The 16468-nt window shown below is 37.1% G+C and overlaps 1 long non-coding RNA gene across 1 annotated transcript in view; it reads left to right on the plus strand.

The window, feature by feature from the left end:
• Window positions 1-889: 889 nt before the first annotated feature.
• Window positions 890-16468, plus strand: part of LOC129785580 (uncharacterized) — a 77570-nt gene continuing 61991 nt past the window's right edge. The window contains exon 1 of the long non-coding RNA XR_008749702.1: window positions 890-1006. This is a non-coding gene — a long non-coding RNA (uncharacterized LOC129785580). The remainder of the gene's footprint in view (window positions 1007-16468) is intronic.

The raw sequence follows: 16468 nt of genomic DNA on the forward strand, positions 1-16468 counted from the left end.
CTCACTTAGACATACGTAATAACAAAAGTTTTTTTAATTGCAATTCCTTAACTAAAATCAATTACAGATATGTGACCTTACTGGGCTACAAGCGATCTGTGACTAGATGGTGAGAATGCTTATTGTGCTTGCACTTTTTTCCCGAATTTTAAAACAGTACTAAGAATCAGCAAAAATGCACAGAAATATCTGTATACTGGTATCTGTTAGTGTAACAGTTTACTAAGTAGCCTTAAGTAATAGTATGATTAATGTAACACTGGAGTTTTGCACACTGTAAGGAAAAAATGCTCTTTGAAGCTTTCCCACTCAAGCTTTCTGATATAATTAATCATACCTAAGTCCAGGTAAGTGGAATTGTTTTGTTTTGTTTCCTTTCAGAAAGGATGGCACATTGAAGGCTTAAGCTTTCAGTTATCGAACTTAAGTATCTAGGATTCATGTCTTCATTATTGTTCTAAGGAATGACTCAGTCATCATTGGAAAGCAATGCTTCCACATAAAAGAAAACCATCCACAGAGATACTGCTCTGTTTAATGTACTGTTTTCATTGGGCTGCACTTGATTATGCTCATGTTAACAGAGTTAATGTACAGAATTTTTTTTTCCATGATTTCCAGAGGCTTGTACATTGCAACATAGAAAGTGTTGGGGTAGAGAGCAAGATGTACTTGTGCTGCATGATTTCTTTGTCTAATTACTGTGAAAAGAATAAAACAAGTAGTTAAGTGAAGCCAAGTAATTTGAATATCTCATGCAACAAATACTGGTTTCTGTATGGAGTGTGAGGAGATATTCTTACCTTAGATATTAGCAAATATACCTGTTTATTGTCCAAGTTCTTATAACTCTTCTTCATATTCTTCCTAATGACATAGGGGCTGAGTGGAATCTTTAAAGAAATAGTTTCAAGGATGTCACTCACAGTGATGCATGAGAAGAGACTGCGGACTCTTCAGCTTACAATACTTGAAGGTTTGCGATGGGGATAGTGTTGATATCTCAGTAAGTAAATTGGTGAATAGATTAAATGTGGTCACTGGAGAATAGAACATCCTCAGATACATATATCCAGTTTGAATTTTGAAATACAGCTTTTCTTCCTTGGGCAATTAGACAGAACAAATAGCCCATTAAAACTCTTGGGGAAACTGCTGCTAAAACAACAAGCAGTTTGCATGGATGTTAGCCTTATTTAAAATCCAAGTAGTGACAATAAAATGAATAAGAATTGAACCAAAGCTGATATGGTGCATTCAACTAGAGCTGATAAATTCATTCCTAAGCAGCTGAGAATAGATGCATTTTGATATAAACGTTAGTTGGGTGTTCCTGGTCAATGGCAGGCTAAAGTTTGCCAGCCAAATTTGATGTTAGAAGGAATGAATGCTAGGAAAAGCTTTCTCCTACCCCCTCTCTACTGTTCTTCTCCTCATTGCCCCTCTATTCTCAATTTAAAAAATCAAATTCATAGAAGTTGCTAAGGCAATATTGTAATGAGAAACAGTGTTTAGCCCATACCTAAAATCATTAAGCCTGCCTGAAAATAATGTGCTTCCTTTACAGACCAAAAAGGTTAAGGCATAGCTACAGTGAACTAAATGTTGTTTACAACTGAGCACTACAGAAATCCTTATTTAATAAATACACTGATAGAGACAGAGGGAAGAGTCCAGTAACTTGTTCGAGCAACTTCAGAGAAAAGACTAGGGAGGACTAAATCATCCCTTATTCAGTGCTTCCTCTGACTTACTGCCATTTTAAAGTTCTGTTAATGAAACTTTTCTGAAGAATACTTCCAAAATGGACTCAGATGTACAATTTTATGAACTAGTGATAAATTCTTCATGTTGGTGGCTAAAGTTTTATTAATTTAAATGTAGTTCTTGTTTGTCGGATGTAAGCTAACAAATGACTGTGGATTGTCAGGGAAGGTAGGGGGAGAAATCATTGGGACAAAGCATTTCTAGATGTAAAAAAAAAAAAAAAATATAGAGAACAATTAATGACCATTTAAGCTTTCACATATACCAGAAACAATTCTAGCTTGAGTGGTCATATTCAGGTCATGTCTGTCATCACAGTCCAAGGCAGAATTACATTTGGACTTGTATAGTCACTGAAGTGTGATTCACTTAACCAGGTCTTGTTTGTTACTGAAGGTTTCCAGCCAGTTGTTGGCAGTATGACCCCTAAAAATACTATTTGTAGACTGTCTATTAGCAGAGCAATAAAGAAAGGCTGACCTGTCTGATATGTGAAGATGGTTAGAAATCAGGTGTAGGGAAAGCTGGAGATAAATTTGTCTCCCCTTGCTGCTTTTGAGCCCTGAAAAAGGCAGGCACGTAGAATAAATGCCTATTGCAAGCGGTAGATTGTGCAGGCACTTTTATTTGAAGGAAAAGGCAAATGAAACTAGTAGGGAAGTAGGCTAAAGAGAAGACAGGTTATTGTTAAATTTGGTACAGCTTTTTCTAGGGTTCCCAAACAACACACTGCAGAGAGTAGTGATGTTAATTAGAGAAAGGAATATGAAACAAAAACTTGGTTGCAATGGCTTACAAGAGCTTTTTAATGCTGAAATCTGTTTTGATTGTTCTTTTTTCCCCTCACAGTGCTATATAACTAAATATCAAATGTTAGGCATTCTGTGATTTCTGGAAAAACTAAAACTTGGGGGGGGAATCAGTTTTTAATCAGTTTTTGAAAAATACAGCATTATTCTCAAGTTGACTTATGTTCTTGTGTTGTTTTGGTTTTAAAAGTATGATAGGTTTGTGGCATGATAATGCTCAATATGAGAGTGATTTTAGGTCAAGCCAAGCCACTAATTTGCTGCAAAATGCAGCACTTGTCCAAAGCTGTGAGAATTAGCCTTGAAGCACCAAGACTTGTTCAGCGGCTAATCTGCTTTCTTCCCATCTTTCTAATTCTGTTACTTGGTGGAGAATCTCATGGGTTTTTTGTTGTTGAGTGAATGCTTCCTCTTAAAGTTGCTGAAAAAACTTTATTGTCATGGTTGCTTTTATACTAACGTGCAATAAGAGTTTTCCAACATGTGAAACAGTACTGCCCATCCTTTATGCAGCTTTTCCATACCTATTGAAGCTTAATGTCTTTTCTTTACCTGAAGACAAATGAAATCTGTTTATGACCTTCTTTTAAATTTTATGTGAAGTAAAAAAAAATAAAAAAAAATTTCTCAAGATAGTTGACATGGTTTAACTGTTTATCTGAGCTAAAGCACAGGAAGGCAAATATCCCAAACTACTATGTTAAGTAGAAAAGACAGAAGGACTTTACCTTTAATTACTTAGTAGCTTCTGGTGGTAAATCAAGGCAGACAATAACAAGCTGAAATGACTCTTCCTGGTCAAATATACTCCTCAACTAGTTCTCCTTATATTAAGATCTTGACTGCTATTGAAGAGTCAATAAGCTGTTTAGGCATTGCTATGAAAATAGAGTAGTATTTTTTTGTTTTTTTTTACTTTTTTGGTAACGGAAACAAGACTTAAGTACAAAAGTAATTGAGTATGCAAACTTGTGACCAGTTTCCTAAGTCAGGTTGAGTGAGTTGAGACCTGAAATACAGTAATCTTTTCTAGATATATTTTTCTATTATGTTGATCACCTAATAAAAATCTTGGGTTGATGTTAAATTTCATATCATGTGTGTAATCGTAAATAGGTTGGAATCTTTTTACTTAATTTTCTGATTACAATGATCATTTGTCATATTAAATGACAAATAAAAATTAAATATAAATCTGCAGCTGAAGCACAAAGGTGCGTCAGACTTTGCTTTAATGATAGGACGGCAAATACGTGGAGACCTCCCTTAAAGATCTGACCTCATGAAGGTGGCAATAACGAGCCAAAATCAATATGCTAGGAAAAGAAATGATATTCACAAATCTGAGAAAACACTATTGTGTTTCATTTATTTATGCACATATTCAATGAGAATTTGTGCATAAATGTCATTCTATGAGTTGATGCAAAAACAACACAGATTTTGTGGTCAGCCACAGTATCTAACGTAACAACAGAAAATGCTTAGCTTTTGATTGTAGTATATTCTCCACAAAATTAAATATCAGGTATTGCTTTATAAAACATGCACATTCTACTAATTCTTATCTTCATGTGATTTCTGAGTGAAATTTACTGCTTCAGTTTATTTTAAAGGAATTTGTATCTCTTCAACTTCGAATTTGGAAGCATAATTAAGATGAAAACAGGAAAGCATTAAATAGTTATGGATTTGCTTCACCAAATGTTTCTAATTGCCACTGTGATCAAGGAAGAACTGAGTTTTATAAATTCTTAACTAAACTCTGAGTCCGAATAAAATATTCGTGCCAAAATTAAACTCCCCTTCTCAGAATGTTGCTTTATGTTTATCCTTCCTCATGTGACAGTACTTCAGTGGGCTGCAACAGCAAACATCATCTGATGAGAGAACTGCAGCTTCCTTTGGTAGTTTCCGTATCTATGCTGTCCCGTACGAGTAAGTCACAGGTTTAAAAACCTGAATTGAGAATGTACTTTTTTTGAGCTGATTCATAAAACGTTCAAACTTGTGGTGGTGCATGACGGTAATGTACTGTTAGATTTGGGGATGTGATGCTTCCCTCTACTGGCCGACCCACAGAGAGTACATTTTACTGTCTGGTGAAACAAGCAGTAAAAGTATTTTTGAAAGCACAGCCTATGCTTAGGACTGAGGTAAGAGGATTGTTATTGCAGTCTCTTACACACAAAGAATATAATCCCTTACCTGCATCACAAACCAGCTTTATATTGTAAAGTGACTAAAACTGCATCAATCAGTTTTGGGAAAGAGTAAGTGCACTAATATTTTAAGCCACTTCGTATCTACTAGTAGCACAAATGCTAAGTATTTGCAGTACATTACAAAGAGCACGCAATGAAGTATTTGAATTTTGCAAGGAAGACTTATCCAGTATAGAACCCGTTAACCGTATAGCCTCTGACTGATATTTAAAATGGACTTATCTTTCAGCTTAACTTCAAGAGTTTAAATGCTTCTTTAATTTCAGTGAGAATTTGTGCATAAATGTCGTTCTGTGAGTTGATGCAAAAACGACACAGATTTTGTGGTCAGCCACAGTATCTAAGATAACAAGAGAAAATGCTTAGCTTTTGATTGTGGTATATTCTCGACAAAATGAGTTAGCAGTGATAGTAATATTCTAATTAACATGAACACTGAAAGATGCCCAGTACAGTTTAAGACTGCACTGTATATGAGAGCTTCACACTGTCAAAGCATTTGCATATCGCAGGGTATTCTTGCAAGTAATTAAGAGACTCCTATGTTTGTACCACAATTTCTCCCCTCCCTAATTGATGCCATTTTGCCTCTGTAATATGTAATGTTGCAGATTCTTCACCTTTGTAGCCAGAGATGAACAGCTTGCTGAGAGACCTTTTCTTCCCTTTAAAATGTAAGTTCTTATGTTAAATTGGTCGTAGCTACTAAGGCACTGCTCAGGTTGGCTCCCCTGAGATCCACAGAGGCCGAAGGTCTTCACTCAGGACTGTACGTTTGTTCATCTGGATCCACTGCACTTTCAATGTGCAGCTGTTACCATGTAGTAACAGGCAGAAGGTTGGTTGCTGCTGGTGTTCTGAGTGCACATTTTAAAAATAGCAAGTGCACAGAATTGTACTTTCTCACTAGCAGATGCAAGATATGGACAAAGATAGAAATTGCCTTCTGACATCTCTTGCCACTTCCTGACAGCAAGCAAACTGGCAAATTATGTGGCTGAGTTTTAAATGCTTCGCATGTCAGTTTTCACATGGGAGATCTGAATGATATTTCCTGCTAAAATCGGATTTTTTAACAATTGTTAATTAAACCAGCTTTTGTTTTGATTCTCTGCTGAACGTTCCAGGACTCAGTAGCAGGCATCTATATGGCTACAAAATAAATATAGATGTTTCCCTTATGTGTCATTTTGGTACTCTACATGAGTCATAGTGCCACTTACCATGAAATTATTCTTTTTGAATCTAGACTCAAGACTACATTTGGATAACATCTAAGAAACAAATATTTTTGTAAAGTATGATCCAACTGTTCTTTTTTCTAAACACCTTTCCATACAAATTTGCAGATATATATAAAGGGGCCAGTGACACTAGAACTAAAAAAATGTATTTGCAGCAGGAGGCTGGTAATACCTAATTTGAAATGCCTGTAGTATGAGCCATCAACTCTATTCCAGAGTTTTACAGCTGAAGAATGCTAATATCTCTTTAATATACTTTTCAACACTGAGATACTAAGATATCCAGTGGAATCCTATGGTTCCTGCAGCTTGAAGTCTTTTAGAATTTCATTTACTTTTTTTAAAAAGCCAAAGCTGGTGTTAGCATGCATTTATGGTAGATTTTGAATACTTCAGAATTTTTAGACTTGGTTTGTTAGGCTTCTTGAATAGAATTACCATAGTCTGAACTTAGGAAAAAGAAATCCTGAACAGCCCATCCTCATATGTCTCAGAAATTGTAGTTTTTCCCCAGGTGGCAGGCAGAATTGTGTGATGAGTTAAGTGACTGTATAACTTCAGTAGAAAAGAGAAGCTTGAACAGTAGTGAAACTTGTACCAAGCCTTGAAACACAAAGGGGTTTTGTCTTCTCAGAGCAGGTGTTGAAAGTTACAAATGAATGGCAATAGATGAACCACAGGAGACTCAAGTACAGTCTGTTTGCCAAGGAAGAATAACCTAATAACTCTAAGTGGATGGTGCAGAATAATTTTCCATGGAATATTCCAGCACTTCAAGAGGTTCCAGTTTTGAGCAAACAATGGTAAAGTTCCTAAAAAAAAGATAAGGCTCCATTCAACTAGTCACTGGACTTTGGGGCAGCCTAGCAGGTGTACTGCCAAAAAGCCAAGCGAATAAACTGTTAAGGAAGGGTATTTGGTCTGGCTGCTGATTAGAAACAATTCAGAAACAAACTCCATTAAATGCCTTTTGAAAAGATAGCTAGCTTGGCCACAGAGTTCATCTGAGCTACTTCAGCCAGTTATTATGATGATGCAATCACTTTGAACTTTAATGATAACCTAAAGCAATTTTTGAACATTGCATTGTTGTAATGAAACTAGGACCAAAACGGGAATCAAAATGATAATGCATTGAGGAATTTTGGTGTCCAGAACTAGTAGGCCAGTGTGAGATGGTCTGGTAAGTAAGAGATAAGTTTCTGGAAAGACTTTTTTATTTTGACAGCTGAAAATAAGCTACAAAGTGTATGAAGCTAATAGCTATAAAATACACACAGAATTTGTTTCATTTATATGGGTTACAACTTGGTAACCACTTTGACACATTCATAGCTCCTCTTACCCACTAAGACTAATTATCAGTCAAATACTCCATGGTGCAATGGATGATAGACATGGCCTTTTTGGTTAAAAACAAAAAGGGTGAGTTGTAGAGGAATGAAGGCAGCGGGTTGATTAGCATTGATAATATGCAACTGTGGCCATGCCTCGGAGGCAGTGGTTTGATTGACATGGACGAAGTTCAGTGTAGCTCATTCCTAAGTCGTTAAATAGCTCTGGGGAGTGTGGGGTGGGGGTTGGACTGAGGAGGAGGAGTGTGGTCTGGTCTCTGGGGGAAGGAGAAACAGCATGAACAGTAGGACCTGACCAACGGTAAAGCCTTGTTGCAGCCTAATTTGTTTGTGTTGCAGCACATGGTAGTAATGTCTTCATAAATAATCGCTGATCTTGGTCTATTGATTAATGTGGGTGCATGATCATATTTATTTTACGTAGCTAGGGTAGAATTCTGTACAGGATAACAATTTGTAAATACTGAAACTGTAACAACACTTACTTTAGTCTTTGAAATGGAAAGAAATCCTTTGTAGGGAACCAAATCCTTGATCCTTTAGGATACTTGTAATTCCTGTCTCTGCCAAAGAGAAAGAAGAAATTTTTTGAGTGTTGGTTACTTTGTTTTGGTTTGGGATAATTTTCTTTTTTTTCTCTTCATGTTATCTTATGGTACTCCCTAAGAAAGCTCAGATCCCGTGCCTTTTCTGCATCAGCTTGCTACTATGAGACAAAATTACCATTGAAATTTTCCCATCAAAAGCATCCTTCTATAGTTCCGTGAAGTTGCAATTTGGATTGTCTGCTAGATTATCTTTTGTAATCCCTGAAATCTTGTAGGTTATTTTGGCTTACCCCAGAATGTTTGCTGAAGTTGTGGGTTTGGGGTTTTTGTTTGTTTGGGGTTTTTTTTCCTCTTTTGTTTTAATCTCTTAAGGATGAAAGTAGTAACCTAAATTAGTTAAACACCAAAGATGGAGAATAGTCAGTTAAAAAAAAAACAACCCAAAACACTATCACAATAAAGAAAAACCTTTATAGTGACAGGAAGTTGAAACAAGCTCATGTGACTCTCAGGGCATTGCTCATCCTATAGAAGAGTAACTAGGCAAAGTGCATGCTTATCTGATAGAAGAAAAAAGATAAAAGTATGCAGGAACTATTTTGTCATCCCAGATCTGACAGTTTCTCCTGGCCCTGTCAGCAGAGCATCACTTAAGAATTGCAGAAGAGGCCACAAGATCTCATGTACATCATCTATATTTTTTGTGTCATATATTGCTGGAGAGAGAGACAAAATGTTATTAAAAGCATGAGGTTGTTACAGAAGTGTCCTGTGTGCACAAAGAGCTACAAGGTGAATGACCATATTGGAAGAGGCTGCATCTGTCTCTCCTCAAAACTCATAAAGAGGAAGAAGGAATTCAGGGCTTAGACAGACTTCAAGGATGGTTTCATGATCATCTTGCTGCTGCTCTTAAGCAACTCGTCAAAGAAACTAGATGGTAGCATTTGTTTATCAGAGACACCTTCATCTACCAAACGTAGTTGTGTGTCAGAGATGAATCTACCTTACCTTGTCTTCGCTCCCAAGGAAGGTTGGAAGTGTTCAATGGCCTTTTTGAATTTTTTTTGTCAAAATATTAATATTGGTAAAAACTAAATGGTTATTAAGGCCTATCTTTAAACTATTGGCTGAGAAGGAATAAACTTAAAATAGTGATTCCCATGAAAATTAGTATTTGATGCCCTGCTTTGGATGATAAATAAGGAGCTAATTTGAATTCTACTTTTAAATTCATTTAGTGTGTTGGAGTGGTCTAATGACAGCAGTTAGTAAACCCATCTGAGAAAAGCAGCTAGCAACATACAATTGGAAAATCAATCCAGAGTGGAGTATCTCTGGCCTGGATTTTAGTGCCTTGTGTAGTAGATCTATTAAACTGGATGGTTAAGAGCAAAAACCAAGCAAAAACACTTGAGACGTGTAGAATTAAAGTAATAAATTAATTTTGTGGCTTCTTCAGAGCTGGTTTCCAAAACTATAGCACTAATAGCATGAAGATGGTTTGGAGGTTTTTTTATTTTGGATCAAATCAGGTAGGAGACCAGAAATTGACTTAAACTTTTAAAAATTAAACATGTGGTGGTGTTTCAATAATTTAAGCACAATAATTGTAGTAGACCAAGTATAAAATTTCAGCTGAGAGTTATTATCAGCTGGAAGGTTATTTATTTATTATGTAAAGGACTTGTACCAAAAGTTCTAATAAATGGTAGGATTATTTCTGTTTTCTAGACTATTTTTTTGTTCTTATGTGAGAGTACTACATTGATGAGTACTAAATGTTTTCAAGGCATAAAAAATGGCAAAGTTTCAACAGCAAAATGTTTTTAAAAAAATTAAAAGACAATATATGTTTATGAAGGCTTGATTGGTGCTATGTACTCTCGCTCAATGTGGAAAACATGAAGTTAGTTGACTATGGGGTGGGGGGTGGGGTTTGAGACAGTTTATAAGAGGTTAAAGCTCTTTCATAATACATGTTATAGTCCTGCTTGATAAAAATCAAACTTGGAGCTACCAGGACATGTCAAACTACATAGGAAAAAACATGTATAGATAGAAATATGGGAAAGAAAGTTCATTGGTTCCAATGAACTGCTGAAGCTCTGTGAACTGCACCTGCATGCAAGGCCAGTTACAGAGGGTACGCTCTTGAAATGTTACATGAAGCTCCTGCAGCAATGAATCTAAATTCTGAATTCCAATTACTTGCTTAAAATTGCTCAAGTTGTTTTAACCCTGTAGTATTTTCTTTCCTTCCTTTGTAACATGATGGTTTTAATCTTTCCTGATATTTGATGGATGCATTTGAGTTGAATTCCACCTTTGGTGACTTAATTCCATCTTTGGTGTATTGCCAAGGCATGCTTTTTCTTCTTCTCCTGAAGGTATATTTTTTTGAAATTTTTTTTACCCCCTTGCTGTTTTCCTTCTTTTGCTTTAAAGAGCGGTAAAATGAGTCCACAGGACTCATACCAATATTCAGAGCTTTTCCTGTGCAAAGGGGAATATTCTGTTATTTCATTAAAAATATGTGAAATACATTATTTTTTAAAAAAAGGAGAGGATGGAAAAAAAAACCTTGAAGTATTGAGTCTCCCTAGCGTTTTTTGATCACTACAATTACAGCAATTTAATTCTTGGTACGTTGGCTTAGGTTTTTTTCAAGTTCTGTGCTTTTTGGAGTGTAACCTAAGCTAATTAAATGATGTTCCCTCCTGAGGGCTGGCAGTTTTGGCAAGCGAGGTAACAGCTGCACCGTACTGATGAGGAATGACAAAACTTGGATTAAAGTGGCATTTCTGCCTGGTCAGATGCAATAGTTAAATTGATAGCATTGAGGAATAGAGTCAGCTTTCACAATCGTATAGCTGAACTCACACAAAGTAACAATTTATGGTGGAGGGCTGTCTTTGGCCGGGCAAATATGCTCATTGCTGCCTCTTTAGAGTTAGCAGCCAGAAGTAGGGTGACACTTGAGTTTCATTTCCAGTTGAAGTTTTAACCTTCAGCAAGTCATTCAGAACTTTTGTGCTGTAGTTTCTGTGTCCATATAATAGAAATAAAATTTGAGTCACAGGAGTGTTGGTATATAATTTTCATAGTACTCCACAATATCTTGATGAAAGGAGGTGTGTAGGTGCAATTAACAGTAGATCAGTCTGAATTGCACTCTCAACAAAGAGAACTCTTTCAGTTAGTCTACAATAAAATTATAATTATATCCCTAGTATCCTTGGCAACAGATTATGGTCCCAAAAGGTGATATTACAGTTCAGCATTAATTACTAATATAGAGATCAAAAAGAAGGAAAACCAGAATCATTTAGACAGTTTCCAGGGTGTAAATAAGCATTATGTAAGAAACATTAAATGCATCATACTGCATAGAGATATGCTCTTAAAAGAAAGATTACTTGCGTAGTTATGACATGAACTCTGAAAAATTGTATACTTGATGATATAAATTGATACAAAGACGGTATTTATTGGACATGGATTAGTTTCTCAACAGGGAATTGTATCATTTTTTCTTTCAATAAAGCCAGCCTGTGAGACACAAGGATTCAAGCCGCCCCTGGAACGCTGGGCTCAGCTCTGGGCCCCTCACTCCCAGACAGACCCTGAGGGGCTGGAGCGTGTCCAGGGACGGGCACGGAGCTGGGGAAGGGGCTGCGGCACAAGGCTGGGGGGGGCGGCTGGGGGAGCTGGGGGGTTCAGCCTGGAGAAGAGGGGGCTCAGGGGGGCCCGATCGCTCTCTGCAGCTCCCTGACAGGGGCTGTGGGCAGGGGGGGTCGGTCTCTGCTCCCAGGGAACAAGCGACAGGACGAGGGGAAACGGCCTCGAGGTGCCCGGGGGAGGGCTGGATTGGGGATTAGGGACAAGTCCTCACCGAAAGGGTGGTCAGGCGCTGGGACAGGCTGCCCAGGGAGGGGGTGGAATCACCTTCCCTGCAAACTTTGGCAAAACACATAGAGGTGGTGCTTAGCGACACGGGTTAGTGGTGGGCTTGGCAGTGCTGGCTTCATGGTTGGACTTGATGATCTCAAAGGTCTTTTCCAGCCTAAATGTTTCTACAATTCTGTGATTATCAGTTGATGTACTGAAGATAACTTGTTTTATTAGAACTGTTTTTACTGAGGAATTACTTGATTATCAAGTCCTTGTGCTGTGGTTATATTTCAAACTTTCTGCAGCATTTCACAATAAAGTTGCCTTATCCTTTTGAGCTTGAACTTTAAGACTGTGTGTAGGAACACAAGAGACATTATGTTCCTTTATCCGTACCCTCAAAAAGGTTAATATTGTAAGAAATACTTCTTGTACAAGTACATCTTTTTAAATATCCTCCTGTCTCCATTTACTTTCTACTCAGTACTTTCTGATGCTATAGTTCTTCAACAGTGCACGTTGAGTTTTGTTTGCCTTCCCCTTTTCTCCCTTTGAGAATCTTTGAAATCAGTAAAAAAAAAAAAAAAAAAGTCACGTTACCCTGTCCAAAAGGAAATTTCACACAGATTTAGAAATCAGCAGTAATCAAAATAAAAACAAGTGATTTCCAGTTGCAAAAATGCTGATCATTAATAGTCCTCCTTCAGGGTGGATTTTTTTTTTTTTTATTAAAGTTCTTGTCAGATTAGCATTGCTACAAATAAACATTAGATCTGCCTAAAAGGATGATGCAAGTGAGAATGTCAAAACTGAGCTTGAAATGTGTAGGGGAAGATGTGTACTTTGTTTGCATAAAAGCTGAAAGGACTCTCAAAATTTCATTAGTAACACTTCAGCTGCTCTGCAAGTTAACTTTGGAAACCATAATTGCAAAAGGTCCTTCTTAAGTATGTATAAAATGTTGGGGGCCTTCTTAAAATATTCATGGAATTGTAACGCAGTGGATTATATCCTGGAAAAGTACAAGTTAATTTAATTTTTAATATTTGTATTAATAATGTAACTTTAATGTCTACCAAAATTTTACAACTCTAAAGTGTCAAGACTGTCCTTCAGCTCTAGACTCTGTAAATCTGCTCCTTGCTACTGACAAGCCCATCTTCAGTGTGCATCTAGTCTACTGGAGTTTTGCAGGATTGGGGAGTCACACGAGTTTTCACAGAAATGTTCAGAATTTAATACCAAAGAACAGTGAAATGATGTATAGGAACTAAAGACCATATGCACTTCGGCTGGGATTGTGTTCATGTTCTGTTCATAGGGAAGGGCCTAAAAATGAGAATTGTATTTGCTGGTTTGGTTGCAGTAAGTGCACGAGTTACTGCAGAGGCTTATTTATTAGCATGAGGTAATAGAACAAATTTTCTTCTGCGTGGGCAAATTGTTAGTATAGTAACTTTCTTTCACTCTGAATGTACTGAATTTTTTCCAGTTTACTGTAACTCATCCTCTTAGCACTTAATGCATAATGCAATTAATGATTGAATACATCCATATCAATAACATACTGTATTTGTTAATAGAAATTTTGTTGAGGCTAGGAAAGCATCTGTTCAAACAAAAAACATTGGCTACAGTTAGCATGTGTGAAGATACAACTGAAGTAATACTTATGCTTGCATCTCACTTTTGGTGGACTGTAGGAATAGGACACATGATGGTGCAAAGAGTGTTTGGCCCTTCACTGACAAGCCTTACTGAGATTCTCAGAAAGTGTAGGCACTGGAATAAGAATAACTAGAAAATTTGATTTTTGTTGAGAGTCTATTACTCAGATTGCACATTAGCTTTAGATAGCATAGGAAAAACAGTGAACAGAAAGTAAAAAATAACTTAGCTCTGTAGAACTGCAGAATGTTACTATAGATAGACTGCAGGATTAAAGAGCTGTCTTGGCATGTTACAATTCAAAGACCAGCAGCCTCACCTGTCTTTCTGTCCTAAGGAGTTTTTCTTAGGAATTTTATGCTTTAGATATTACACTACAGTGTCGGTTAAATCACTGTATTTTATCTCAATTTTCTTCAATACTTCCTTTTTTCCTTTTGTTCTTTCTTTCATAATCCTTTTTTTCTCTCTTGGATTGGCTCTGATTGCTCACATATGTGGTTAGTGGAGTAATTTGAGAAACATACAAAGGGTGGTTGGTTGAGTGGGCACTTTTCTATGAATTAGCGAGCACAGCAGTAGAACCCAAAACTCAGATGCTAAAGCTTCTGTGGTAGATGGTATCTAACATTGGGCTGGTGAGTGTTGCACTAGAAGTCTCTAAGCTAGTTGTATGACATCTGCAAGTTATGTTTGTTGTCATGGAGCTTTGTGAAACTTCAGCAAAGAGGAAAGTAACATTTAGTGTGATAAAGACATGGTTGGCTATAATATTTCACATTTGGAAAAAGACATAGCAAGATGGATTCATCAGTTTATTACTTAGATGTACTAGGTAAAGAAAAACCAAAACAAAAACCACTAACCTGACTTTATCTAGTAGCAGTTAAAAAACCTGTTTTCATAAAGAGTAGAAGAGGAAAATAATTCATTCTGTTCTTCTGAAGTCGAAGCTATTAGTGGCTGGTGATGAAGTAGCAATGCCTTTGTGGAGGGGAGCTTTTCTTTTATTTTGTATTATGGTTAGAAAATTTCTTTGTTCAAAGTATCATTTTATTGTGTGATGAGAATTCAGCAAACATTTTTCAGTTTGCTTACCTTCTCAGTTGTCCTTGAGAAATCTCTAAGGTCTGTCTTCTAAGTGTTGCGTTCTCTTACTCAGGAAGATTTGGGCATTTGCTGTGATGAATCTTGTTGGAAAATGAGAGCGTAACGGGGTACTTAGACTTCCACCTGTCCAGTATACAGCAATCCACAAATGTTGACTTTAATTAAGGGTAGTTTAATCTTCGGTGCTGTGGAGCTATTAAATTGAGGGATTATTTGCTGCTTAATTTATTATTTCTGTTAAGATCTTCAGTTCCTTTACTACTCTTTTAAGATTAAATCATTGTCTAGTATCCCTTCCCACTCCCAAGTAAAAAGGTATAACAACGGATGATGTTTTATTGGAGAGTTGTTCTATTCAGGCACCATTAGTGCATGACATCCAGTGCTGATGTTTTTCTGCAGCTTTTTTTTTTTTTTTTTTTTTTTCCCCATTCCGGTACGTCAAAGGTGAAATCCTAACCTTGATACTTTTAGCAATAAACAGGAAAATAGTTACTCTTGTTTTCCTGTGCAATGTGAAAACCAGATACGTTTTTCCTTGTCCTGTTGGTTCTTCCAGGTTTTCTATGGCCTGGGCAGTGGAAGCAGCAGTGAAACTGCTCTCTGGATAGAATTTTTGAAATAATGAGAGTTTTGGGGTAGCCTGCAGTCATAATACATTTGCCAAGTCAAGTAAACTTCGTCAAGTGAATGTGGCCTTCACTTTGGAGGTTGGTAAATTTCTTCCTCTCCTGGTTTCTTATATAGCTTAGTCTCTCTCCTGTACCATCAAATGACAGTCTCATACATTAGTAATCCCATTTAACATAAAGCTGTGCCCAAAGTTCTGCAGACTGCCAAAGCACAAAATTACTAGAGCATTGTATGTAGCTTGTGCTGTGATGCTTGACGCTCTCTAAGGAAAGCAGAGAAACTGTGGAAAGGTAACATTGATTTTAATTTAATACCAAATCTCTGCTAGCATTTAGAGGGCATGAAATTCTTCAACAAGAAGTAAGGGATACCTAACAGTAACGTAGGAAAGTAGCTGTTGAACTGTTATGAGAGAAGTTGCTGTGTACAGTTCAGTGCCGTGCTCATCCTTTGAGAGCAGTTTTTTGCCTTGAGAGTAGCTGGAAGAGATTATCAATAGCAGAAATTATGTGGTAAAGCTGCTGAACTTGGTAGTGGTTACCTGTAAGCTTTTAAAGAACTCTTGTAACTTAGCAAGGATGAAAGCTTCTAGTTTTTGTTGTGTTGTGTATGCAGTCTAGGTCATGACTGAGCCTGCTGAGAAGGAAAGGGAGATTGCACCTTGTTTAAGAGTAACTGAACAAAATTTGCATGTCCTTCTGGCAAGGAGACTAGGACAAACTGGTAAGTAGGGACTTCAGAAGGGGGATGTGCCTGTCTGGAGTAGAGAGCACAGTGGGATGTAGACGTAACAGGAGAGAGGGACTAAAAAGCACTGCATGGAAGCTTTTTTTAGCCATTGAGATTTTCTGGACTGGAGGAAACCACGTACCTTTCTGTCTCCCTGTGGACAGAGGGAGAGAGTCTTAACAACCTTGAGATTTGGTTTATGCCGTCTAGAAATTCTAAGCTTCCCACTATTTAGTATTTTCCTGTTGTAGTTCTTTTTATTAATATTATTTCTAATAAAATAACTGCAGCTCCTTTTGTGTGGCGTGCTGGTCGAAAGCAAAGGGGAAAATAGCTGTACCTCAGGCACTGGTTGGCTGGAAGTCCCGCTGCAATGGCTATATGAGCTCAAGAGTCTAGCTCATGGAAAACAAACTTGTCATCTGAGAAAGGTGGCTCACACAACTCATCTGTCAGCACTAAAATGTTTGTTTGTTGAATAAGTTT

The sequence above is a fragment of the Falco peregrinus genome, chromosome 13 (assembly GCF_023634155.1).
Source record: "Falco peregrinus isolate bFalPer1 chromosome 13, bFalPer1.pri, whole genome shotgun sequence".
Lineage (NCBI taxonomy): Eukaryota > Metazoa > Chordata > Aves > Falconiformes > Falconidae > Falco > Falco peregrinus.